Below are 26449 nucleotides of genomic sequence, written 5' to 3'. Positions count from 1 at the left end.
GATTCCATAGTTCTAGGGTGTGTTTGTGGACAGAGCGAGTGTTGAGAAGGATACATCAGAGATGGTTGTGTCCTGCCTTGGTGGGTGGGTCGTTGGCGTGGAGGCTGGTGAAGGTGAAGTTCCGGCAGGAGAAGGGTCTGCGGGGAGGCTTGAAGGCAGGCAGGAGAGCGGCTAGTGTTAAGGGCACAGAGGGTGGTGGCGTCATAATGAAGATGTGCGTGGCGGCGGTGGGGGGACGAGAGCCAGGGGTTCTGGCACTGGGCACGATCCAGGCGCGGACGGGAGCAGATGGGCTTGCCGTTGGCGTGCCAGCGGTGCGGCCGCCATTAAGTGGGGGAGAGGAGAGGACAGCTGGGAGGTGGGAACGGGGTGCAATAAAAGGGGGTAGGAGAGGGGGCCGCAGCGGCAAGGAAGCGGAGGGGGTGCGGCTGGAGAGAAAAAGGTGGGAGGGGAGAGTGAGAAAGAGAGTGGAGGGAAAAGCAGAAGTGAAGCAAAAGTGCAGAAAAGAGTAAAAGCCAAAAGTGAAAGTGAGTCAAAAAGGGCACACAGGAGACCAAACGGCAGCAGTGGTACGGGAGGCAGACAGAGAGAGAGAGGGCACATGGAGAGAGGAGTAGAGAAAAGGAGGAGAAAGGCAGCCTAGCAGGAAAGCAGAGCTCTCCGACCAGACACCATGGATGAATTCCAAAATTGGCTAGCAAGGAAAATCCCACTCCAGACGACCTCCCAGCGAGATTTCTCAACATGGGTGGTCGCAGATGGTCGCAACCGCTAGTGTTGAGAAATCTTCTGTTTTGAATAAACTGCCACTTGAGTAGATTTTCTACTCGAGGGACAGAAAAGAAGCAGCGCCCTGTTCGTGCTCTGCATGGTGCCATTTGTGCTGATTTTTCAGCAAGGACAAACACTCAGGGGTAAAAATCAGTGCAAACTGCGCAACCGACAAACTCTGCCACTTTGTGGAACTCTGCGTAGAGCAGTGGAATTTTTTGATCACTTCGTGGAATTCCTTGTAGTGGAACTCAGCAAATTCCACCCAGTTCTACTGTATTCATATGCTACTAGTGGGCCTGCAGCACTGATTGTGCCACCCACATGAGTAGCCCTGTAACCATGTCTCAGGCCTGCCCCTGCGCTGGCTGTCTGTCTGTCCAGTTTTAAACTGCCATTTTGCCAGGCCCAAACCTTCTCTTTTACTACATGTAAGTCACCCCTAAAGTAGGCCCAAGGCAACCCCATGGGCAAGATGCAGTGGTGTATATCACATGTCCTGATACTGAAATACTGTTCAATTCGGTTTTCACTATTGCAAGGACTATCTCTCCCATTGGGTAACATAGGGATTGCCTTGAAATATCTTTTAAGTTTAATTTCCCATTGGGAGCAGATAGAGATTTGGAGTTTGGGCTCTCTGAAATCACCATTCAAAAATACATCTTTTAATGAAGTTGTTTTTTTAAATTGTAAGTTTCCAAATGCCACTTTTAGAAAAAGGGCATTTTCTTACCAAACCATTCTGTGCCTGTACCTGTCAGTGGAATACACGTCTGGGCCAGAATGACAGTTGGGTTGTATGTGAATTCACTCTAAACCAATCACTCAATCAATCAAGGATCTGTAGAGCATGGCTAATCACCCATAGGGTCTCAAGGCACTGTATGTGGGTGTGCTGCTCAGTGGAACAGCCTGGTCTTGAGGTCCTTCCTGAACTGCTTCAGTAATGCGGTCCACCTGAGCTTGAGAGGTAGTGCTTTCCATGTCTGGGCTGCTAGGTAGGAGAAAAGATCTTCCTCCTGCTGTATTCTTCTGGATCTTGGGGATGGCTGCAAGGGTGAGCTGGGAGGAACAGAGGTGTCTGTTGGGTACGTAGAAGGTGAGGCTGTGGTTGAGGTATGATTGTCCTATGTTGTGCAGTGCCTTGTATGTGTGAATCAGGAGTTTGTATGTGATGCGCTTGTTGACTGAAAGCCAGTGTAGGTCTCTGAGGTGGGAGGAGATGTTGCTGTGTCGTGGATGTCCAGGATGAGTCTTGCTGCTACATTCTGTACTCTTTCTAGTCATGATTGAAGTTTCTTGGTGATACCAGCATAAACTGTAAGGAACCAACGCCTCAGTCCCTTTTAGCAATAAGAAACTGATGCCACACCAGCTCTAGCAACAACTCACCTCCCTGACTCCATGCAACATCTTTGTTTCCTTATTTTCCAAAGGTACTCTACCTGGGGTCAGAGCGACTCTGTGACCAGCCCGCCATCTCTTGCGAGTTGCGTTGGGAACAAATCTGTCAAGACATCGTAATAGCCCTTGATGGAGCCGCCCGCCGCGGTCAGAATGACAGCCTTAATCTTTAAAAAATTGTATCTTTACTTGTGTATTTTGGATTTTTGTCATTTTGGTCTTGTTTTACTCAGATAAATATTGACTATTTCTCTAAACTGGTGTAGTGTTTTCACTGTGTCACTGTGCATGTGTGTGTGTTTGTGTGTGTGGGTGTACACATAATTTAATCATTGCCTCTGAGATAAGGCTGACTGCTCGTGCCAAGCTACCATTGGAATTAAAAGGGGTTATCTTAGCTGTGTGACTCCCTTTCCCTGACTAGAGTAAGGGTCCCTACGTGGACATGGTGCAAACCACTGCTACCTAGAGACCCCATTTCTAACATATCATTGATTTAAGGGTGTGATTGAATACTGAAATTTAAGAAGCTTTGCATTAACAAGCACAAACTGTCTTTGATGCGCAATAAGCTTAATCAGTGCATAATTTGCTAAAAAAATAAAAAGTGCAAGTGCTAACATTTTTCTTAGGAGGCCACCACTTATCTCACTAGTTCTGCCAACTTCCTGAATGAAGCCACCCAATTTCTCCTCTTGTATAGCCCACTATCTGTATGGACAATGCTGAAACCAGGTTTTCAGCAACAGCATCTTTCTCAAGGGGGTTCTCCTCCGTTGACCTTTTTTGGGCAAGAACAGGATCAAATAATGCACGTTACCGCAGCATTTTGATGTACATTTGCTAAAAATGCTAAATTCACTGACTCATGTAATTTCACATTCCTATTTGGTTAGATCAAGTAAAACATTGTAGCATCCAGATATTTAGAGTGTCCTAATAGATTTGAATATTATAATTATGTGAGGGGGCCATAGAATTGCATTATAGTCTAACCAAATACACTAGGGAATATATTAATCTGAATGCACTTTGCGGCAAAATAACTTTATACGCAGAAGAACCTGTTCAGTGTATGCTTCTAATACGGAGATCACAGGTTTAAATCTCCACAAGTTGGCATAGCCATTCGTCCTCTAGAGGATAATGAAAAGAACATTATAGAGTCATAGTAACTTCTAATATTACTATGCTACAAATCAATGTTAAATGTATGCTGTTGAAGAATCCATTATTATTACAAAGCTGGCTAATGGCTCCAGGTTACAGGTAACCTATGCTGCTTGATCTGACATTGTAGTCAACCGCACTTTGCATGATAGGGTTGTTGAGCCCATATTTAGAATGTTAAAAGGAAAACTATAGGTCTTGGTATGTGAAATGCTATTAGTTAAAAAGTCAGGTCATATGGAGGTGTTACATGTGACATGGATACACTGATAACAAATGTATTACTGAAAACAATACCATTGTGTTGTTTAGACTAGTTTTCATAATTGCCGATTCTTCATCAAGAACCAAGGCCAACTGTAGCAATGGTGACACCCTCTGCAGCAATGTTTTTTGGCGCCCTCCCTAGTGACCACCTCTGCAACGGATTCCCTAACCACCACCCTTTAACAGAGCCCCTCAAGTCTCCATCACTACTTACTCTCAGATGCATTTAATCCATTTTATATTGTTAGCGTGTCTGACCTTATTTAGTTTCTAAATTTGTATTTTAAGGGGACTCGTTAGAGGTTCGATGGACCTTTCGACTGCGCTTAGAGTTAATTCCCACCCCAAGTCACGAATTCAATGCAAATCATCAATAATATCAATCAACAATATCAATAATCTTTGGGGTCAATAATCTCACGCACCATGACCCCTCTAGCCATAAAAAAACACACCTTTATGTAAAGGATTATAAAATGTATTTCCCTAGATTAACAATGCTAATATTACGTAGGTTAGTCTCAAAACTAAGTAATAGACATACACAAATAACACTACTTGACCAAATCTTCTAAAGAATCTCAATTTAGCAAGGGCATTCTCTATTATACATTCTAAAATCACGGTACAAATCAATAACAAGAACAACTGCACATTAGAAATGACATACATCAGTTCAGCAAATTAATTACATGAATTCATTTAGTAATGATTCATCAGGATCTCATGTTTCCCTCTCTATCCTCAGACTAGAAAAGCAGGGTTGGACTTCATGCAAAACGGTTCAGTCAAAGTTAATTTGGAAAAAAATCTAGTTAGGGCTCTAACAAAACAGCAGTTGGTACATATCAACATTAGCATTTTGTAATACCTCTCATCAATATGGATCAGCAGGCTGGGATTATCATCGTCAGTTGGTCATCTGTTGGGTCAGCATCAGCAATGGACCATGGAAGGGAATGGTTCAGATACGAGGTTCTAAGCAATCCAAACCCTCAGAAAACAAAGTCTGGGGATCAGCATTCAGCATCAGAAATTAAGCAATAAAGTCTCTAGAAACTCACCAGCTCCTCAGCAAAATAGAATAAGCAGAATGGCTCATTTCCTTGCTCTGTAGTCGGGTTATATATATATATATATATATACATATATATATATGGCTGAGGTGCTGGGCTGGGTCATTGAGAACCTGCTCTTCAGGGCAGGACAGGGAGAAGGGGGAGGGAAGAGGTCAAGTTGGGCAAGGAAAAGCTTCTGAGGGACGGTGAGGCGGGATGAGGGAGGAGGGATGGGAGTGGAGGTTGAGGGAGTGACTGTTGAAGGTGTATGTCTGCTGGACTTGGATGCAGGTGCATGGCCAGTGTGCTGATGTGAGGTGGATGGCTGTTGGGTGTGTGAGTGCTTGTGTTTGTGTCCTTTAGGAGGGGGGACAGGCAGGGTGGAAGAGGACACAGGGGACGGGCGCATGGATGTTGTGGAGGTGTCTGCTAGTGAGGTGTGTGTGCTGCTTGGTGTGCTGATGCTGGTGGTGGAAGTTGATGCAGTGCATGCAGGTGTGAGTGTGGACGTGACTAAGAGGGAGGAGGAGGAGGGGGAGACAGTGGAGGCAGTGTGGTTGTGTCTGCAAATGTCCCATGTTTGCATGAGTGCTTCTGGGATGAAGTGTGTTGCCTATGCTTGATTCTGCCACTCTTGTGTGTTGTCTTGTGTGCATGCTCTCTGTATGTGTGCATGGGATGGGTTGGGGTTGAGGAGACTGGGACTGTAAAGTGGTAGTTGGCCGGCAGACGGTAGGAACAAGGACAATGGCTGCCATTAGAGAGGAGGCCAGAGGCTGAATCGATCTCTGTTGGGCCGCCAATCCACAGTGGATGCCCTCCAGGAATGCATTGCATTGCTTCATCTGGGATGCCAGCCCCTGGTGGCATTCACAATGGTTGGCTGCCCTACAGAGATGGATCTCAGGAGGTCAATAGCCTCCTCACTCAGGGCAGCAGGGCTGACTGGGGCAGGGCCTGAGGTGCCTGGGGCGAAGGAGATGCCCACCCTCCTGGGTGAGCGGGCAAGGGCAACTCATTGAGGGGCTACTGGGAGGGCGGTGCTGGTAAGGGGTGGCGGCTGTACTTGCAGCTGGGGTTGTCACAGAGGTGTCCGCCACCACCAGGGAACTTCCATCGGAGGAGGTATCTGAGTCTGTGTTGTGCTGTCTCTGCTGTGGTGCACCCCTCACCCTCCATCCCACTGGTTCCCTCAGAGTCGGTGGTCTCTGCCTCCAGGGTCATGTGGGATGCAGCTCCCTCTGTCGCCGGTGCCCCTGCTCCTCCGCCAGATGATGCTAATGGACAGGATGACAGAAGAAAAAAGGGGGTAGGGAGAGAAAGAAAACACTGGGTCAAATACTGCACCAACACAACAGTTGGCATACACAGCACCATCACATACAGGGATCAGGCTTGAGCACTATGCATTGCACTGCCAGTGATTTGGCTAGATGCCACGGCAGGATGAGGGCCACACACCACTGACTGCACCCCTCCTGGGACCCACAAAGCCCTGACTGACATGGAATGCTAACAAGCTAGGTTACCTGCATTTACCATACCACATTACCCTTGAGCTGGATCACGCTGCAACGTATAGCCTGGCATTAGGGGCACCCACTAAGTCACACCCACCACTCGGATCCCAAGCCACCTGCCAATTTTTGTATAATGCCCACTGTACTCACCCCTTGTGGCTGCTGTGATGCTCTCAAGCACCCATCCAGCTCTGGGTAGGCCACCACCAGTATACGGGCCATCAGGGGGGTCAGGTTCCAACGGACACCCCTTCCTCGTTGGGAGGCCATCCCCAGCTGGGCCTCCGTGGTCTTCCGTGCCCAGTGTCTCAGGTCCTCCCACTGTTTCTGACAGTGGGGGCTCCGCCTGCCATAGACCCCCGTGGTCCGCATGTCCTTGGCGACGGCACGCCATAATCCCTTTTTTGGTTGGGCGCTGACCTGCAGAGGTAATACAGACAGGAGGACACCATTACACATACAATCCAGCCTGTCACAGATATGGCCTACTAATCCAGTTTCTGTCACCATAGGCACACACAACGGCCGGCGCACACCATGTACACCACCACAAGACATTCTCCCTCCCAATGACACAATACTTACATACACATCTCCATGCATCCTTCCTACATGCATCATGCCCAAGGTGTACTCACCTGTTGGTCTGGAGGCCCTTACAGCAGTTTGTACTGGGGTAGGACCCCATCCACCAGTCACTCCAACTCCTCTGAAGTGAATGCAGGGGCGCTTTCCCCAGTCACACGGGCCATGGTAGGTTCCAGACACAGGTCACAGCAGCACACACAGTGTAGGTGTTCTCCTGTGGAAGGTCAGGAAACAAGTGAGAAATCAGATAGAAAATGGTGGTCACGTCCCCGGCGGTGTACACTGTCACCGCTAGCGCAGAACCCCATTGGCCACTTTACTCCATAGAGCCCCATATTATCCAATCAGGAACTGCACAGGGGTGCAAGATCACCTTCTGCCACAACGCCCAACGTCAGCGGAGTTACCTCACTTCCACCTGTCTCTACACACAGGACAGGCGAACACCATTTCATGGTGGCGTTCAATGGTCATATCAACCTTAACTACGTCACAGCCTAGATTAGCAATACCTCACCATTCCCACTGTCCCATCACATAAATGCACTATGTACACTGAGGTTGGGGTTCCATTGTACAACTTGTGACAGCCTACTCACTCTTGTGTCCCTTGAATACCTACCACTGCAGATAAATAGGAGGAGGAGAGAAACCCCCATGTACAGACCCCTTGTGGACTTGGCTACACTGGAGGACAGGCACATTATACTCACCTATAGACTGGACAGGGCCACAATCACAGAGCTGTGTGCCCAATTGGAGCCTGACCTGATATCTGCTATCCGTCATCAGACTGGGATCCCCCCTCTTGTGCAAGAGCTATCAGCGCTTCATTTCCTGGTAACTGTTTTTTTCCAAGCGACAGTGGGCTTTAATTGTGCTGGCAAGAGTTCTGTCCTGGTGAAACACATGTGCAGCTGCATAGCTTTCCACCAGGTGGAAGATGTGGCCACTGTGAAGGCTGGATTCTATGCAATGGGACATATACCCAGTATTGTTGGGGCCATTGACAGGACACATATTGTGTTAGTCCCTTAGCCACCACCACCCCAGAATGAAGAGGTGTTCAGGAATCATAAGAGTTTCCACTCACTGAATGTGCAAATCTTGTGCCTGGCGGACCAGTATATCTCCCACGTCAATGCTAAGTATCCTGGGTGAGTGCATGATGCCTTTGTTCTTAGGAATAGCAGCATCCCAAATGTGATGGCCCAACTACAGAGGCACACGGTGTGGCTAATAGGTGAGCCATGGTCCCCACCCACTGTCTGTTAGTGTATGCCTTCAGGTGTCATCCCCATATCATTGTGTGAGGCTAAATGTTGTCCCTCATACTTGCTGGTGACTCGTGGTTGCTGACCCCTGTGAGGAATGCCAGGACAGGGGCTGAGGACCATTATAATGATGCACATGGGTGAACCAGAAGGACCATCGAGAGGACCTTCAGGCTCTTGAAGGCCAGGTTCAGGTGCCCCCATCTGACAGGTGTAACCCTGTGTTACTCACCCGGGAAGGTCTGCGAGATAGTAGTGGCATGCTGCATGTTGCACAACCTGGTCCTCAGATGACATGTACCTTTTCTGCAGGAGGAGGAGACTGGAGATGCCCCAGTGGTAGCAGTGGACCCTGAGGACAGTGAGGATGAGGAGGCAGAGGATGAGCACAACAGATGATCAGTTATACGTCAGTACTTCCAATGACACACAGGTGAGATAGTGCAAATGACCATTCCTCTGACTATTTATATTTTCTGTGTGCTGTAGCATGATGGCATTCACTTCCATTGCATCTCAACTTACTGTCACCTATGGCTTGTCATGTTACAGATGTTGGTGAGATAACAACTGTGTACTGATGTGATGAGTACAGACAGCTACAGGTCTTTATTTCTATGCGCTCACGGTGTTCAGATCATTTGCGCTAGATGTGACTGTTTCCATGAATGCACATTTTCAACACATAAAACACTAGTAGTCAAGTTGTGCTCAAGGGTGTTTATTGTAGTGCAATGAAATTGATGGAAAATTGCAATGGAATGGGGTGATGATGGAGGAAAGTCCAGGGTATTGTTCCAGTCTGATAGTAGCACAGGTGCAGTGTCCAAAGGACCATGGGAAGGGGAGCAAAGGCAGTTCAAAGTGGACAAGGTGACAGGGTGGGACACAAGGGGGACAATCAGGTGAGTCTCATTTCTTGGCGGTGGTCTTGGCAAATGTCTCTGGCTTCTGTCTGTGTCATAGAGGAACATTTGCAGGGTGGTTCACCTTCTGCAGGGGGAGGGGTGCTGGTGGCCTGTGAGTCCTGTTGCGGTGCCTCCTGCCCACTAGTTGCAGCGGAAGTGGAGGGCTGGTCAATGGACTGGCTAGTGGTAGGGGCCCGCTGATGTGCTGTTGCTTCCCTCATAGTGTTGGCCATGTCTGCCAGCACCCCTGCTATGGAGATCAAGGTGGTGTTGATGGCCTGCAAGTCCTCCCTGATACTGTTCCTCCTGAAGCCGCCTGTTCTCCTGCATTTTGTCAAGGATCTTGCCCATCGTATCCTGGGAATGTTGGTAGGCTCCCAGGATCTCGGTGAGTGCCTCCTGGAGAGTCAGTTCCCTGGGCCTGTCCTCCCTCTGGTGCATAGCAGTCCTCCCAGTGTCTCTGTTCCCCTGTGCCTCTGTCTCCTGAACAGTGTGCCCACTGCCACTGACCCCAGGTCCCTGATTGTCTTGGGGGCGAGGTGTGGCCTGTGGTCCCTGTACAGGTGGGCACACTGCTGATTGACATGTCCTGGGGACAGAGGTGTGGGCACGCTGGGTGGGTGCTGTGGTGTTGGATACTGATGGGGGAGGCTCTGTGGTGCACTGTGAGTGAGCTTGGGTGACCGACTGTCTAGTGGTCCCTGATGGGACAGGTTGTTGGTCCAGATCCTGAAGTCCAGAGTTACTGTCATCACTGGGGGCATCTTCTGTTGGGGGACTGGATAGTCGTGACACCTGCTCTCCACTGGGATTGGCTGGGGAACCTGTGGGGATATAAGTGATGTATTATGCTTCATGTCTGTGACATACTGTACATCTCTGACTTTCCCTCTACCGCTGCTGTTGCCCTGCCACCTTTGTTTGTGTATGGTGATGTATTGTGGGATTTTTAGTTTCCCTATGTGCATTCTTTAGTGATTGGTGTCCATGCATGGCTGGGAGGGCTATCCATGCATTGATATAGCATGCAGGGCTAGGTATTGGGGTTAGTCATATGTGTAGGTGCAGTGTGTGGGATGAAGTGGAGTGATGGGAGTGAGGGTGAGGGGGCGTGATGGCATGCGGCTATGGGGGGTAATAAGTAGTAAATGTTGACTCACCAGTGTCCAGTCCTCCGGCTATTTCAGCGAGGCCCTCAGGATGCAGTAATGCCAAGACTTGCTTCTCCCATGCTGTGAGCTGTGGGGGAGGAGGTAGAGGTCCACTGCCAGTCCTCTGTTTGGCAAGCTGGTGCCTTGTTGACACGTAACGTGCCTTCCCCCATAGATCATTCCACCTCTTCCTGATATCGTCCCTTGTTCTTGGATGTTGTACCACAGTGTTCACCCTGTCCACGATTCTCCGCCATAGCTCTGTCTGTCTGGCAATGGATATTTGCTATCCCTGTGCTCCAAACAGCTGTGGCTCTACCCTGACAATTTCCTCCACCATGACCCTTAACTCCACATCAGTGAAATGGGGGTAGCTTTGAGGGTACATGGGTGTTGTATGGTATGTCTTGGTGAGAGTGTGTTGAGTAATGTGGTGGGTTGTGTGATGTGGGGTGCGTGAGAGATGTATGGGTGCATGTGTCTAGCTGTCTCTGTTCTGTTTGTGTCAATCTCCTGGCAGTAATTGTTGTTTGTAAAGGGTTGTGGGTAATGAGGGTGTGTTTTATGGTGCTGTGGGTGTGTGTGGTGTTTGTATGAGTGTCAGGTGTGTGTTTTTAGTATTGGCCAATGTAGTGTTGTTTTGTATGTGGGTGTCCATTCTGAGCGCAGCGGTATGTACCGCCAATGGTTTACCGCCATTGAATGTCCGCCATGGTGATTCGTGGGTCATAATGTGGTGGGCGTTGTTCTGTTGGCGTAACGGTATGGGTGTTGGTTCTGCCACCTTTGCACTGACCTTTGGACTGGCGGATTTGTGTATGTGACAATATTCTGTCTGATTGGTGTGTGTGTGTCATAATAGGGGGAATGGATATTCGCCACCACAGCGGTATGTTGGCGGCCATCACAGAGGCAGTAAGCGGGATTTACCACCAATGTCATAATGAGGGCCTTTTATGTCCATTTTTTCCTAAGTGGTTCAGTAAGGCAATAGTATCATACTTACCTGCCTCTTTTGTCTTTGGTGCTACTAACAAGTCATCAATGTACTGTACTAAGGTCGATTGGAAAGGCATTTCCAATGACTCCAAGTTCTTTTTCAAAATCTGGTTGAATGTGGACAGTGATTCTGAAAACCCTTGAGGAATTCCAATCCAACAATAGACTTGATCCAAAAATTTGAAACAGAAAATAAATTGTCTATCCTCATGAAGAGGTACAGAAAAGAATGCTTGTGACAGGTCTACTACGGTGAACCATTCAGCATCGTATGAGATCTGAAACATAATCACTGCTGGATTTGGTACTACAGGACATTTATCACAATGTAATTTACTTTCCTTAAATCACGAACAATCTGAAACTTCCCACATGGCTTCCGCAATCCCATTATCAGTGAGTGTGCTGGTGTTGGGGACATTAAATTCGGTGTAGACTCTATCTGGATCAGAGACGGTTTCTGGTAAACTTGTCCTACCAGCACTACTATGTTTGTTGCAGTATCTATAATTGCCACATCTGGGTAGATTCTTGGTACGTAAATTTGTGGAATAGGTCTTTGAATCACAGAGACATTTGGAACATTATGGCTAACCTGTACCTGACTCTGGGTGGATTCAGTCAGTATCGAAGCTGTAAGGGCTAAACTAGCACTTGAACTTCTCTCGTGCTGCATATGGTGGAGGACGATTTCTCAGTAACTGCAAAATGAATTCATCACCATCTGAGTCTTCCTCACGAGTCAATGACTTTCTAGACTCTGTCAATCTCTGTTTTTTATCCTCATAAGGATAGGAATCCTTCTTTCTAGTGCTTTTACTAGTCTTGTTCCTGTTCTCTTGGGTATTTACAGGAAACAATTGAATTGCCTGCGAAGTCCCAGTTCCCAAAAGTTTTTGCTCACTGTCCCATCTAGCCTCTGCTAGTATCTTCTCAGCTTTTCCCAATTTTCTCTCAAATTTCAGTTGCTGTTGCTGTCTGGCTACTAGTTCCCAAATAGCTACATCTTCAAACTGTGCTGTTCTTGGAGAAGCTTGCAGATCATGCAGTATTCTCCTCAAATTCTCTAAAATCCTCAGATTAAATGTTCCATGGGCAGGGAAAGCTAAATTCCCCTCTTTCTCTGTCTCTTTGCACCACTGCTTTAGCCAAATACATGGTGCAGCACCTTGTTCTTCAAACACGGTATAGGCAGGTGTGCCTTCTGATGGTGTAACTTCTCCTATTCTAGCTGGAATATACGTATCTCTTCTCAGGGCACTATCGCTAATTTACGCTACTTTCAATCAAATTAGGAAGTGATTTTTAATCCCAAAATCCCTTTCACCGACCTTCTTAACCAATGACGCTTCACGGTTGTCCACTAATCCGTTTGCGACCCTTCTCACTAATCAACCTATCCCAATGTGGCTCTGAGGACGTCACACCCACACATATAGTGGCTGACAAAGTCTTTAGGTTTGCCTTCCTCCACTCAAATTTGCACAAAACTAATGCAAAATATTGCGAGGTCTAAGTAAAATCAAAAACCCGATTTGTCTGTTTACTACAGGTAGGTAACACAGTTGCTTCAGAAACATTACAGATTTTTCACTGACAGCCTTTTGCTAGTCTTTCTTTCTCAGTTTCCCTGATTCGCAAGCAAATTTCACTCTCAACTGATCATTGGGTCTGTTCTGGTGCACATAGGACTCGCCAAATTTCAGTCGAAAAGCCTTTCACTCACTTTTGGCATGTACTCTTGATTTGTCAACCACGCCCAATTGACCTATTAAACACACAAATTACAACATTAATCAAGTGTTGCATACACTTTTCAATACTTCAGAGTCATGGACCTCGCAGGATCCGTATACCAACAACCATATGGACAATCCTATGAGCACAAAGCACCACACTCAAGTGAAGTTCGACGACTTCCCTACTCATGCACTTCGGAGTATGCAAACTCCCACTATAACCTCATTTGGAGCACACAAACTCCCTAAATCTTGCAAACATCACCTCTCATCTGCGATTTGATTTAAGCTGTGCAAGCGTAAAACCTATTCATTCACACTGTCACTAGAACGTTGAGAAGATCCTCAAACAAACATTAGCAAGCTCCAAGGTTCTGGGAAAGTCATAGTGGGTTCTTAGGGAGACATTCTGGGGGTCATTACAACATTGGCGGTAAAAGCCACTTACCGGCGTGCAGAAGCCCGCCAACACACCGCCGCGGAATTCCGCCACGGTCATTATGACCCACAGCTTGGAATCCGCCAAAATCCAGACACCCACACAAGTCCGCCACACCAAAGGTCAGTGATGAACTGGCGATAACAAAACCGACACCATCACGCCAACAGGAATACGCCCACACTATCACGACCCACGAATACACACACTCTTACAAAACACTACCACATTGGACATTTCGAAATATACACACCTGATACACATACACACACCACTCCCACACACCCAATACAATATAAAACACACACCGACATCACCCACAAACCCTTACGTTAACAATTGCGACTGAGGGCCAGAGAGAGACACCACCATCTACAAACTAGCATCCACAGGCACTCTACACCATCACTCACACAACATCCAAGCACCTCACACAACACACCTCTAAATATCACCCCACACATCACAACACACACCACCCCACACATCACCCACACCACCCCATGGCCCTGCAAAGACACCCCAGGTTCTCTGAGGAGGAGCTCAGGGTCATGGTGGAGGAAATCATCCGGGTAGAACCACAGCTATTCGGATCACAGGCGCAGCACACCACCATAGCTAGGAAGATGGAGCTATGGCGCCGAATCGTGGACAAGGTCAACGCAGTGGGACAGCACCCAATAACTAGGGATGACATTGGGAAGAGGTGGAACGACCTACAGCGGAAGGTTCAGAGGACTGGCGGCGGACCCCCACCTCCTCCCCCAGAACTAACAACATGGGAAGAGCAGGTCTTGGCTATACTGCATCCTGAGGGCCTCGTTGGAGTAGCAGGAGAAATGGACTCTGGTAAGTCAAACCTTTAACTACTTCATCCCCCACCCACCTGCATGCTATCACATACCCCCACCCTCCCTCACCCCCATCACTCCAACTCCTCACGTATGTCCCAATATCACAAACCACACATCCCATACTCAAGCCCTGCATGTAACACCAAAGCATGGACAACCATCACCAAAGCATGGCCACTACACATACTCATACACCCCCCTAAACCATTATCACACAAGGTCCTACACAGGAATGCAAGCACTGGGGTACACGGTCACCCACCCATTGCACACCATGGCACACACAGATGCAATAATCATGCCTTTACACCCCTGCAGGACCCCTACCCAACGTCACCGGACAGGAGGGTCCAGATATGTCCACTCCACCCACAGAAGAGGCCCACAGTGATGACAGCAGCTCTGTCCAACTGGATCAAGATGACCAGCCCGGCCCATCTGGGACCTCGGGACAGTCGGTTCCCCTCACACTGGCACAGGCCACTACAGAGCTTGTTCCCTCTGGAAACACCAGCGCAGCACCCACCCAGCGGGCTCATACCTCTGTCCCCAGGACACGTCAATCAGCAGTGTGTCCACCACTACAGGGAACCCAGGCTAACCCACCACCCCAACAACACCAGGGACATGGGTGCAGTGGTATTGGGCACAAGGTTCAGGGGACAGAGGCCCAGGGAAACGGGGGAACTGGGAGGGTTGCTGTGCGACATGGGGAGGACAGGCCCAGGGAACCCACTCTCCACGAGTCCCTCTCCAACATCATGGGAGCCTACCACCATTCCCAGGAGACGATGGCAACGGTACTGGCCAAGTTTCAGGAGACCCAGCGGCTGCAGGAGGAACAGTATTTGGGGTTCAGGGAGGAACTCAAATCCATCAATTCCACCCTGGACACCATTGTAGGGGTGCTGAAGGAACTCGTTAACACCAGGAGGGACACTGTGGTACAACAAGGGGCCCCTGACACTAGCCTGGATGATGAACTACCCACCACCTCCGTCGGCACTAGCGGACAGGAGGCACCGCCACGGGACCACCACACCAGCACCCCAACCCCTGCAGAAGGAGAACCACCCAGCAAGCAGTCCCTGACATCCAGAACAAAGACAGAGAACAATGCCAAGACCCCCGCCAAGTAATGAGACCACTATGATTGTCATCCTTTTGTACCACTTTGTCACCCTGTCCAGCCATCAACTGCCCCAGCTCCACTTCCTATGCCCCTTTGGACAATGCACCTGTGAGACTAATAGACTGGACTCTGCCATGGACATTCCTCCACCATCACCCCTGACCATTTTACAACCCCCTCCACTATTGAGCACTTTAATAAACACCCTTAAATCACAAAACAATCTGGAGTCAGTCTGTGCTTTCAAAAATGTGTAGTTGCAATAACAGTGGCAAAATGCTATATCAAATGTAATGTCAACATACCAATGTCACACAGCTCTAGTCCAAATGTAATGTATCATGATGTATTAGTGTGTGTGTTGTCGTGGGTGAGGGTGGGGGTTTTGCATGTTGCGTGTGTGTGTCACTGTTTTTTCCCTCCCCTGTGTCGTAGGTGCAGTACTCACCGTGGTCTTCGCCGCCGGCGTTCGTGCTCCTGGTAGAGGAACAGGAAGATAAAGGCTGGAAGAATCTGAAGTTCCTGTTCCATGGCGTCCTGGTTCCTCGTGGGATGTGTAGAGGTGAGCGTTTCCCCTTCCAAGTCCTGTTTCCGCCGTGTTTTTGTTTGCGGTGAATCCACCCCGGAAAAGGTGGCGGATTGGCTTGTTGTGATAGGGTGGGTGGTACATTGTCTTCCACCTGTCTGTTGGCGGTTACCGCCGCAGTGTTTATTTGTACCGCTTTGGCGGTCGGAGTGTTAAAGTGGCTGTCTATGTTGGCGGTTTCCGCCACGGTCGTAATTCCATTTTTTTTCCCGCCTGCCTGTTGGCGGTTTTACCGCCGCTTTAACACCGACCGCCAAGGTTGTAATGAGGGCCCCTGTCTCCAACTTGTATCATTGAATGTGAAAATCTTAACCTTTACCAATTTCTCTCACCAACTCTACAAATTATTTGATCTCTTAAGGAGACTATCCATCCAACTCTTCTAACACTTCTGAGAAAACGGTCCTAATGATTGTCTCTTAAGGGGGCTAATCATCCTACTCTCTTATTATTTCTAAAAACAAAAAAAGTAAAGAAAAAAGGACCTTATGATGGGCTCTTAAGGAGACAAACGATCATACCCTGCTACCATCTCTGTTAGCGAGTCTGACCTTATTTGGTTTCTATATTTGGTTTTTAAGGGGACATGTTCGAAGTTCGATGGACCTTTTGACTGCGCTTAGAGTAAATTCCCACCATAAGTCACAAATTCAATTCAAATCATCAATAATATCAATCAACAATATCAATAATCTTTGGAGTCAATAATCTCACACATCAAGACCCCTATAGCCCCAAATAACCACACCTTTATGTAAAGGATTAGAAAATGTATTTCCTTAGATGAACAATGCTAATATTGCATAGATTAGTCTCAAAACCATGTGCTAGATATACACAAATGACACTAGTTGACCAAATTGTCTAAAGAATGTCAATTTAGAGAGGTCATTAGCTATTATACATTCTAAAAACATGGTACAAATCAATAACAAGAACAATTGCACATTAGAAATTACATGCATTAGTTCAGCAAATAAATAACATGATTTTCTTTAGTAATGATTCACCAGCATCTCATGTCTCCTTCTCTAGCCTCAAATTAGAAAAGCATGGTTGGCTTCATGCAAAACGGTTTAGTCAAAATTAATTTAGAAAAACATCTAGCTAGGGCTCTAGCAAAACAGTGGTTGGTACCTAGAAACAAAAGACAAATTTCACACCAACATTAGCAATTTGTTATACCTCTCCTCAATATGGATCAATGTGGGCTGCGATTATCTTTGTCTGTTTGGTCAGCATCAGCAACGGACCATGGAAGGGAATGGTTCAGAGATAGGGCTCTAAGCAGTCTGAACCATCAAAAAACAAAGTCTAGGGATCAGCATTCAGCATCAGAAATTAAGCAATAAAGTCTCTAGGAACTCATCAGCTCCTCTAGCAAAATAGAATAAGCAGAATGGCTCAGTTCCTTGCCCTGTAGTCGGGTTAACTTAAAATTGTTCAAAGAACTTCCCACGTTGCAATTGGTAAGAAAATCATACGTTTCAATTAGTCCAATAAGAGCTCATTTCTAAATCTAGGATATAACTAGACTGTCTTTCACATGTTGATGATTGTCTCTTTTCCTGTTCCCATTGTCAGACTCATCAAGTAACAATTTTGTAGCACTCCATTCTCCAGTCAGTACATCTATTGTTGGTTCTTGGGAACATTGCTGTCTCACGTATTACACTAGAAAATTTAACTTTCTAAGTACAGGCCATTCTAGCAAGCAGTTCTCCTGAGAAGACATCAGCCAATGTTTGGTCAATCCAGTGAAAAACCAATACTTGAATTAATTTCTCTAACCAGCCATTTAATATGAATTATTTAAACAGTGCACCTTCACACGAGGCTGTGCAACTGGGCCCAAACCTCGCTAACGTAAAGCCTACTATTTAATAAAGCAAATACATAATAGGTTATCATTAATATGACACACTACTTCATTAACCTAACATGAGCACATCAATTTTTATTAATGAATATTTAATAAAGACACTTTGTGATTAATAGCGGCCACTCAACTGGGCACATTTTCGAGGTTCGCACATTATTGTCTATGTTAACCAAATGTTATGCAGATTCATAATTCAAAATACATCAATATTTTTTTGTAAAAATTCAGCGTTCACAATAGCACCACTGATACCACAGTAGGGTGTCAGAACACAGGGCCAATAAGTCGTATGTGTGTAAATCAGTGTTAAGGAAAAGGTACATAGGGCAGAGGACTACGAGGTGTAGGAGTCACATATCATCCATACTGGTAGGCAGTAGAGTTGAAGAGGGCTTGGTCTGGAGAAGCACAAACTCAGAATTTAACATGTAACACTATTGTTGGGGATTCTCTTTATTAAGAAGAGTTGATTTTTACCCAAATCAGCTCTTTTTACCACATTAGGATAATGAAAGCCTGGACAAAAATCATAACGCTCTAATTTATACTTTGCAGTTTGCATGCAGCTCGTTGATGACAGTTAATAGCTCACTGTTCTATATTAGGATTTTAACTTATAAACTACAGGTAACAGAAGTATTTACAATGCAATAGGTCTCACGTTTGTGGGAGTTAGTGTTGTTGCTGTTGTAAATGACAGTGTCATTTTCCCACGTGTTTTTGTTTGGAGTGAAGTGGATGTTTGTGGTGTGGAGTGGAATTCTGTGTGTTAGATTGGAATCTGTGAGTGGTGGAATGGTATAGTGTGTGGAGCATTTTTGTAGTGGAGTTATGTGGCATGGTGAATAGATGTTTTGAGAGCTGCACTGAATAGATAGACAGGAAGACAGAGAGGGATAGGTAGTTTGTGCACAAAGTGGTGAATGAACTCCAGACAGAGGAGCAGAAAGAGTATGTAAGAACGAGAGAGAGAGAGAAGGGGAGGGCACGTGACAGATGCATAAAGAGGGAGTACCTGTGTACTCAGAAGACACCCCAGGAAGAGGAGGAGAACGTGGGATTGAGGGACAGAAACCTTGAATAGGCACAGGACAGAAATGGGCTCGAAGCCCTGAAGTCAACCACATAAGAGAGGCAGGAAGAGTGTGGGAGAGCGAGAGAGTGGAGTGAAGGAGAGTACAAAAGAGAGGGAATGGTTGCTCTTCCCAAAGAAATATTATCAACCTCAAAGTAAGGCAGGTGTTCAGAGAGGCAATGACCACCCACCAGCTGATGGTGGGGCACCGAGAATGGGCACCAGACCGAGAGAGGCATGTGAGCCGACAGAGAGAGCCGTGCTGTGCACATCTTCCAGTTCCTGTATATAAGTGAGAGCAGCACCAAAACGTCCGGGAAGGGCATCAGGAGATGTTCGTGAGAGGTGGATGAGTGCACAGCGAAAGGAGGTACAGGAAGACAGCATGTGTGAGTGGCCTGCACACAGAAGAGACAGGATGTGTGAGGGAGGGATGAAAGGGGGCAGTGGGAGTGTGAAGGAGAGATAGAGATGAGAGGGGCAGTCGGGTGTGGGGGAGAGAGGACGGTTGGCGGAAGTGCGATGGAGAGATGAGGGGGCAGAGGAATTGTGAGTGAGAGATGACAGGACCGTGGGAGTGCAAGGGAGAGATGGGAGGTGGAAGTGGGAGTGGGAGTGTGAGGGAAAGGTGACAGGGAGGGCATGACCTCTGTCTGTATACTGTGGAAACCTTAGCTGGGAAGATCACTGGCAGCAGATCAGACTTCTTAACAGTGGTATTTGGCATCAGCCATGCACCAAGGGCAATAGAAGCATAGATCCCAAATCATTGACTACCACTGAAGATCAGGTGCAGCTTTAAGGATATAAGATAGGAACAGTCGGGGCAGGACACAGGGAGACAATGGTGATAAATAAAATAAGCTACAGACAAACCTAGCACATCTCCAACAGAGCCGCTGACCTGGATGGGCATGCTGTTGCGTTGGTCCAAAGAACAAGGCCACTGTATTCTGCTCCAGTGAGTGTATGTGGGATCCGCTGTACTGCCACCTCTGCTTGGTAAACACTGCTGCTTGAGCTGGCTGCCCCCTGGCACCCACCATGTCTCAATGTTCTGGGCTCATGTTTAAAGAAACACATTAAGGGGGTACAAACCAACCACATTGCAGGAGCTATCTGGGTTCAGAAACAGCCCACTGAAAAGTATTGGGAACGAGGAAATGTTTACATCTCTGTTTTGGGGAAAGGAACCGTTGGGGGCTATGTGCAGAAATGTCACCCGGGAGGAAGAAAATATTAGGGAAAACAGCTCATACAAGTGCTAAGAGGTAGTTACATAGAAAAACACCTATGTGTGATGTGGCCGCTGGTGTTGCGGTGTCCTTTGTTACATCCCCTTGCTTCAGGCACAGCTGCCCGCTGCAGTTGCTAAAGCTTCCCTACAGAATCGACTGATGCTATTGACTGCATCTACAGAAGGAAAGACATCCGTATGTCATACAGAACTAGCGGCTACAAAGCACTCCTTCGATTTCTAATTTCAGATATGACCTGAAAATACGTATCTTTAATGAACACCTTCTCCATCATCGAACCCTCCCAGAACTAGTGGGCTTCCCTAATGGTGTGCCTGTGTACATGGTCTTGACATGTCTCATTCCCTCTGCCATGTAAAGTGCTTAGTTGCTTGACTCCTAGGTTGGCACTATAGAAAACCAGCTTTTGCCTGAAACCTGTAAAGTGAACGCTAAGGTACACCGGGGCTTGTGTTTTGTGCTAGACATAACGCACTTTTGAGTTTTATCGTCATGTGCAGTACAGTGCTTGGTGCCCATATGAGTTCATGATCACAAGAGAAGGGAGAGGGTCTCTTAAATCAACCCAGTAGGACCTAGTTTTCACGAACAGCTAAAGTGAGAGTGGGTCAGTCTGGCTTATGGTGCAGTATTGCAGCACGGTTACGACTAACCGTATAAGCTGTGTTTGGTTACTACTATCCGGAATCACCAGCCTTATGTAAACACTTAAAGAAAGCATTGCTAACTGCAACAACACCTGAATGCATCATACTGTATCCATGATAAACTACGCTCGCAGGGCTGCTGCCCACTCGCTCTATTCGGCACGCTGATCTTTACTAGCGCTGCACTTGAGCTGGGAGGTGTTTTAATAGAAGCTGCTGTGTAGTCACCAGGGGCCAGATGTACCAAAGGGTTTTTCCCATTCTGTGTCAATGGTAAAATGTGTCCAGGGAATGGATTTAATGATAGCTGTTCATGGATGAGCATTTCTGAGGCCAAATAGCAGTGCAAACCATGGCAACTGAGAACAAGAGTATTCTGAAGGAGAACACAAACTAAAAATGAATGGAAGTGTGGCATCAAGCATGGCATCTACACAATACTGAGCCAGTGTGGCTGCACTAATAAGGAATGGGGAAAGGAGCTGACTCAAGAGACTGTCTGCAGCTGTGCATTGCAAAGCACAAAAATAGTATTAAACAGTGAACAACCGTATGATAAGATATGAAGATGCGAACAAAACGACAGGCAGCGCCGCCTGTGCTGCAGATCTGGCAATGACGCCACAGAAGACCCACACTCAGCGGTCTAGATGTTGGGGGAGTGGTTCACAACACAGGAAGCAGGTGGGCCCACAGCACGCACCAGAACCCTGCTGACCTCCTCCCAATCGCAACAGAGCTAATGAAATATGTGAGAGGTGCAGGAAACAAGGATGGGAGCACCAGATGGGGGAGTGGGAGGGAGGAGAATAAATAGTACCTCAATCACAGTGCTAGTGGCAGATGGACACTTATTAAGTTTAATTAATCTGTGCTTCATCCGTGCTCCATTGCTAGAATTGAAAATGACGTTTGGCCAGCACTGGCCAAATAAGAAGGCTGGAGAGAAGAGGGATGCTGCAGTCAACAAATGGTAAGCCAAGGGCAGGCTCCAAGCCCTTTTCTAACTACACCAGTGTCTCGTAAGTGATATGTATGCGCTAGCGCATGCTATCGCAGGCTCCAGCCTAAAAAGGATCACTGTGACAAAAGCAGTAACTCACTGACCTACTTACATTCTATGCACTTTGTGATCTGCTTGGTACAAGTTCTTTGCAGAAGGCGCATTAACCCTCTGTGCTACCTTATCTCTCTCCAGGGACAGCAATAATCACCAGAGTTATCTTGACATTGTATTGTTGTTTGAAAATGGTGGAAGACAAGGAGCGCGGCAGCAGGTGCCTTTTTATAAGCCATACTATATTTGCAAACACAGCGCCCCACCCAACATCAGCACCTGGTGCGGAGGCACCGTTCGCACCACTCTAGAGTCAGCCCTGGCAGGAACCCACCATCCACGTCATGGGTGCCCTCCCAAAAAGGACTTTGTTGCCAGAACTTTGACAGTGCACTGTCTCCATGAAGAGTGTTGCAAATCTTTTCATTCTTTCTTTGATTGCAGTTCTACACAGGTGCTGTGCAACATGAGAGGCAAATGCAGAAAATGTGCATGCTATTGTATAATTAAGATGCATGTGGAAAAGGTTGTCAGGAAAACATCTAATTTTAGGCAAAGCAGTTTGGTGGGCTGTTCCCATTGGAGCAGGGCCAAGACTGGTTTGCACATAGCTGGGTCAAAACTAAGGTGGCATGATGTTCAAAATACTGATGCACTCAGATGTGGCTGGAGTAATTACCAGTGGCTGAGAATAATTCAAGCAAATTTATTCATCACTTTTTGTGTGCATTTCAATTCTTTCTCAGCAGAGCTCCAGTCCTGGACGTGATTCTTCTCTTTAAAAGTGCTGTTAGTGCCCTTGTCACTGGATTTTCAAGCATGCAGAACCTGCTTGATGTACACTTGCCAGCAGCATCATGGTTACCGGAAAGGGTCACCCTTGCCTCAAGCAGACTAAGGGTAGCAGACGGGTTACTCTGTCACAACAGTGTCGGATATACCGCTTGCTGAAACCTAAATCAGATTATGTCCTTTGGGATTTAGATTTCAGCGGACAGGATATCTGTCACCTTTGTGATGGAGTAACCCATCCACCAAATTCTCAATCAGGCCCTAAGTCTGTGAAGATCAGACAGTCCAGAAAATGAAGGTGGCACCAATAGAACATCCAGGTGTCAGCAGAGTGAAACTATGCTATTTTATGAGTCAAACATTTAACTAGATTGTACAAATCTCTCCTGCCAAGGCATTAACCACTGGCGATTTATCTTACCACTATTATTTCTTGGAACCTCGTGGGTACACGATGATCTCTACAACAGATGTTTAACCACATAAGATATTAAGTAGGGAAAAACAGATTAACAATTACATTTGACCTTGGATTTTATTGAATAAATTGCCTGTCACAATCAACTTCTCATGGTTTTGCTCCAAACAATTGCCCTCTTCACTGCTACCACCACTTAAGTCTCATTTTATAGACTAGTGGAGTAAGTTTTTGTGATGACCATCACTGATTGAAACACAGCATGGTACTATTTTGAAACACAGAATATGTGGTACCGTGCGATTACAGGTGCCTGAGAGAGAGCGAGTGTTGCAAAGGAACATTTCTGAACAGAGACCAGACTCACTGGAAAAAGTGCTTGGACTCAGTAAGAAATTGGGTTATAGGTTAAGAGGTGTGGAAGCCCCACTCAGGCAACAACCAAAATCCTTGTCAGGGTGAACCACAAAAGTCACGAAATAAACCTGTGCCCTCTGGTAGCTTGGCACAAAAGCAGTCAGGCTCAACTGAGGGGCAAGGTGTAAAATATATAGGAAGCATGAACAGTAATAAAGTAAAAACATAACCCAAGATGTATTGAGTACATTTTAATACATAAAAGTATACCAAAATAATCAAACTCCAATCATTAAAACCAGAAAAAAAAAAATTACATTTTTTTAGTGAAAATAGCACCGGAAATCACAAAGCAGCAATCGCCATCATCTGGCTTTAGATCAGGGCAGACACAAGATCAGGCTGACTACGGGTTGGATACAGGGACCAGGTTCGTCCTGCTGAAAAGTTACCTTCTCAAGTCTGGCACAAAGAGTTCTATTTGTGATGCAGGAGGCCGCAAGGAGGCTGAGGGTCATGAACTGTCATCGCTATTACGGGAAGGGCAGGTGGGATGTAGTGGAGGGTCTCTGCTGCAGCTTCTCATTGGTGGTCATCACAGGCTTTTGTTGCTGTAGAGTGAGGTACAGGACTTGTGTTGCCAATCACCACAGACAGATATTGGTGATGCGAACAGTAGGTTTGACTGGAGCTTCAAATTAGCAGTCCTCCCAGGCAGCAGAGTCTTGGCACAAACGGCTCCATTCGTGGTCATGAGTAGCCCAAACTTTAGGGATTTCACCTTTTCCTTCAGGCGAGATTGCAGTCAAGGGTTCAGGACCTTGGGGGCACCTGTTGGATATCAGGACTCACTCCAGCAGAGACCAGTAGCGGGGATCATACCGGTCCAGATGCAGGTCCAGGCAGGTCAAACTACAGCAGGTCAGCTAGACAGTTGTAAAGAGGCTTCTGAAGCTTGCTGTGTCCCTGTAGCGAAACACAGGTCAGTCAATTGACCTTGGAGTCACTAAGGGTAGCCTCTATCTATCTTCCTTCTCAGACAGTAAGGCATTCCTTCAAACAGCTGGGCAGTCCTCCTTCTATCACTTTAAGTTCAGCAGTGCTCTCAAAATTAGATCTAGAGGTCCAATATTTTTACCTGGTGCCAGTCATCATGTGGGGGATTTCCTCATCCTACCCCCCACAACTGAATCTGGACATTTCTACCCCTAGCCATGGTTAAGGCTCTAAACTTTCTTGGGGTGACAAAAGGCAGGACAGGCCTAGTGTCAGGTTCCTTTGTGCCTGCTGTGGGCAAAGCAATTTGAAGTGTAAGTGGGGCAGGGTACTGCCCCTCCCCAGCTATCCTGTCAGGATGGCCCATCCCATCTACTCTGAGGCCCCCTTTGTGTGTCACCACAACTTCAAAGCCACTTACAGTCATTTGACCAAGGGCACTGGCAAAAAGGCACAGTTCGTTGAGACAAGTAAATGACAAGTTTCTTAATGTACATACTTACGGGCAAACCAGTATTCCCCTAGGAACTGGGTACAGACAATGTCTCAATAAAAATGCTCTTAGAGGAATTATTCAAATATAGTATGCGTACATGTGTTCCAGTTTTCAATCAATGAATATGACAACTCTGTACTGTGAAAATCCAATATATTACTCAATAGGATTCAGGAAGTTCAAATTTTTTTACAACAATTACAATGAATGTCCATTTCAGAAACAACAGCACTGTATATAACCCCTCTAGATCATAAGATTTTATCCCAACTTCAGATCCAGGAAGGGGTTATAATCCTCCTGATGACACAGTTCTGCACAACAATTGACTGGTTTTCAGTCCCAGTTCAAGCAATATCATGGACTTTCAATTCAGCTTGTCAAATGAGAAGGTAATGTTGACGTTTCGGCCTGTAGTGGCAGTCAGAGGTCTGTCAGACCATCATCAGGACTCAGTGTTGTTAAATAATAGAACAGGTTGCAAAAATAGGCTTTGTAGCAGGATTTTGACTCGCATGTGTTGAGCGGATGTGGATGGAGACAGATGCTAGTGGTCCCACATTTAAGAGATTTGTTTACTTGGGCTTGTTGGTTGAAGTTCCCTGGTGTGTTGCTACAGAGCATATTTTTGCAACCTGCTGCATTTCTTTCTTTCTTTGTTTAAATGCAACTAGTGGGATTAGAGCGCTGCTTGCGCCACCCACAGAACTAACCTTTCAAACCTGTCCCAGGCCTGTTAGCGCAGGGCCTGCGTGTGCAGTTTTCTGCCACAGAGACCTGGCATCTAAATTTACTTGCCAGGCCCGGGACTCCCATTTTACTACATGCAAGGCACCCCTAAGGTAGGCCCTAGCTGGCCCTATGGGCAGGGTGCTATGTATGTAAAAGGAAGGACATGTGCCTGGTTGTGCGGCCTATCCTTGTAGTGACAAACAGCCTATTTGGTTTCTCATTGCTGTTAGTGCTGCCTTACCATAGGATTGCAATAGAATTGCCCTATCTTATGTCTAGGGGGTATTGTCTAATTTATGAGGGGTAGAGTAGGCATATTTGGTATGGTTGTAATGGGAGTTAGAAATGCTGCTTACTGGTGTAGGTGGATTTGTAATGATCATTATAGAAATGCCACTTCTAGAAAGTGAGCATTTCTATGTGCTTATGCCTATGGTGTTTTGCAGCTTGACGCCAATGCACGTCTGGGGAAGAGGACAGCTAGGCTTTGTGGATACTTTTCAGACAGCCTGTACACAGTGAGGGTGGAGGTGTCACAAAAGTGTATATACATACTGAATTGTCTTCCTCTGCTGAGAAAAGGAGAGGCGGGCACACCTGCATTTGTAAAGGATTTGCCCTTGCTTCACACAAAGGGCTCGTTTACCCCCACTGATGTCTGGAGCCTGTGCTGGAGGACAGAGGGGACACTCCTAGAACCAGTTAGGACTGGTTGGAACCTCTTCTCCCCACTTTGTAACAGTTGTGCGAAAACAAGTATAAGTACAGAGGGGTTTCTTTGTGAAATAGAGACATTAATGGACTACTTAACTGGACACAGGATGCTGCTGGAGGGACTTGCCAGGAACCGCCTTGGACTGCTGCTGTTGTGCTGA

The sequence above is a fragment of the Pleurodeles waltl genome, chromosome 5 (assembly GCF_031143425.1).
Source record: "Pleurodeles waltl isolate 20211129_DDA chromosome 5, aPleWal1.hap1.20221129, whole genome shotgun sequence".
Classification (NCBI taxonomy): Eukaryota; Metazoa; Chordata; class Amphibia; order Caudata; family Salamandridae; genus Pleurodeles; species Pleurodeles waltl.
This window is presented reverse-complemented; position numbering follows the sequence as displayed.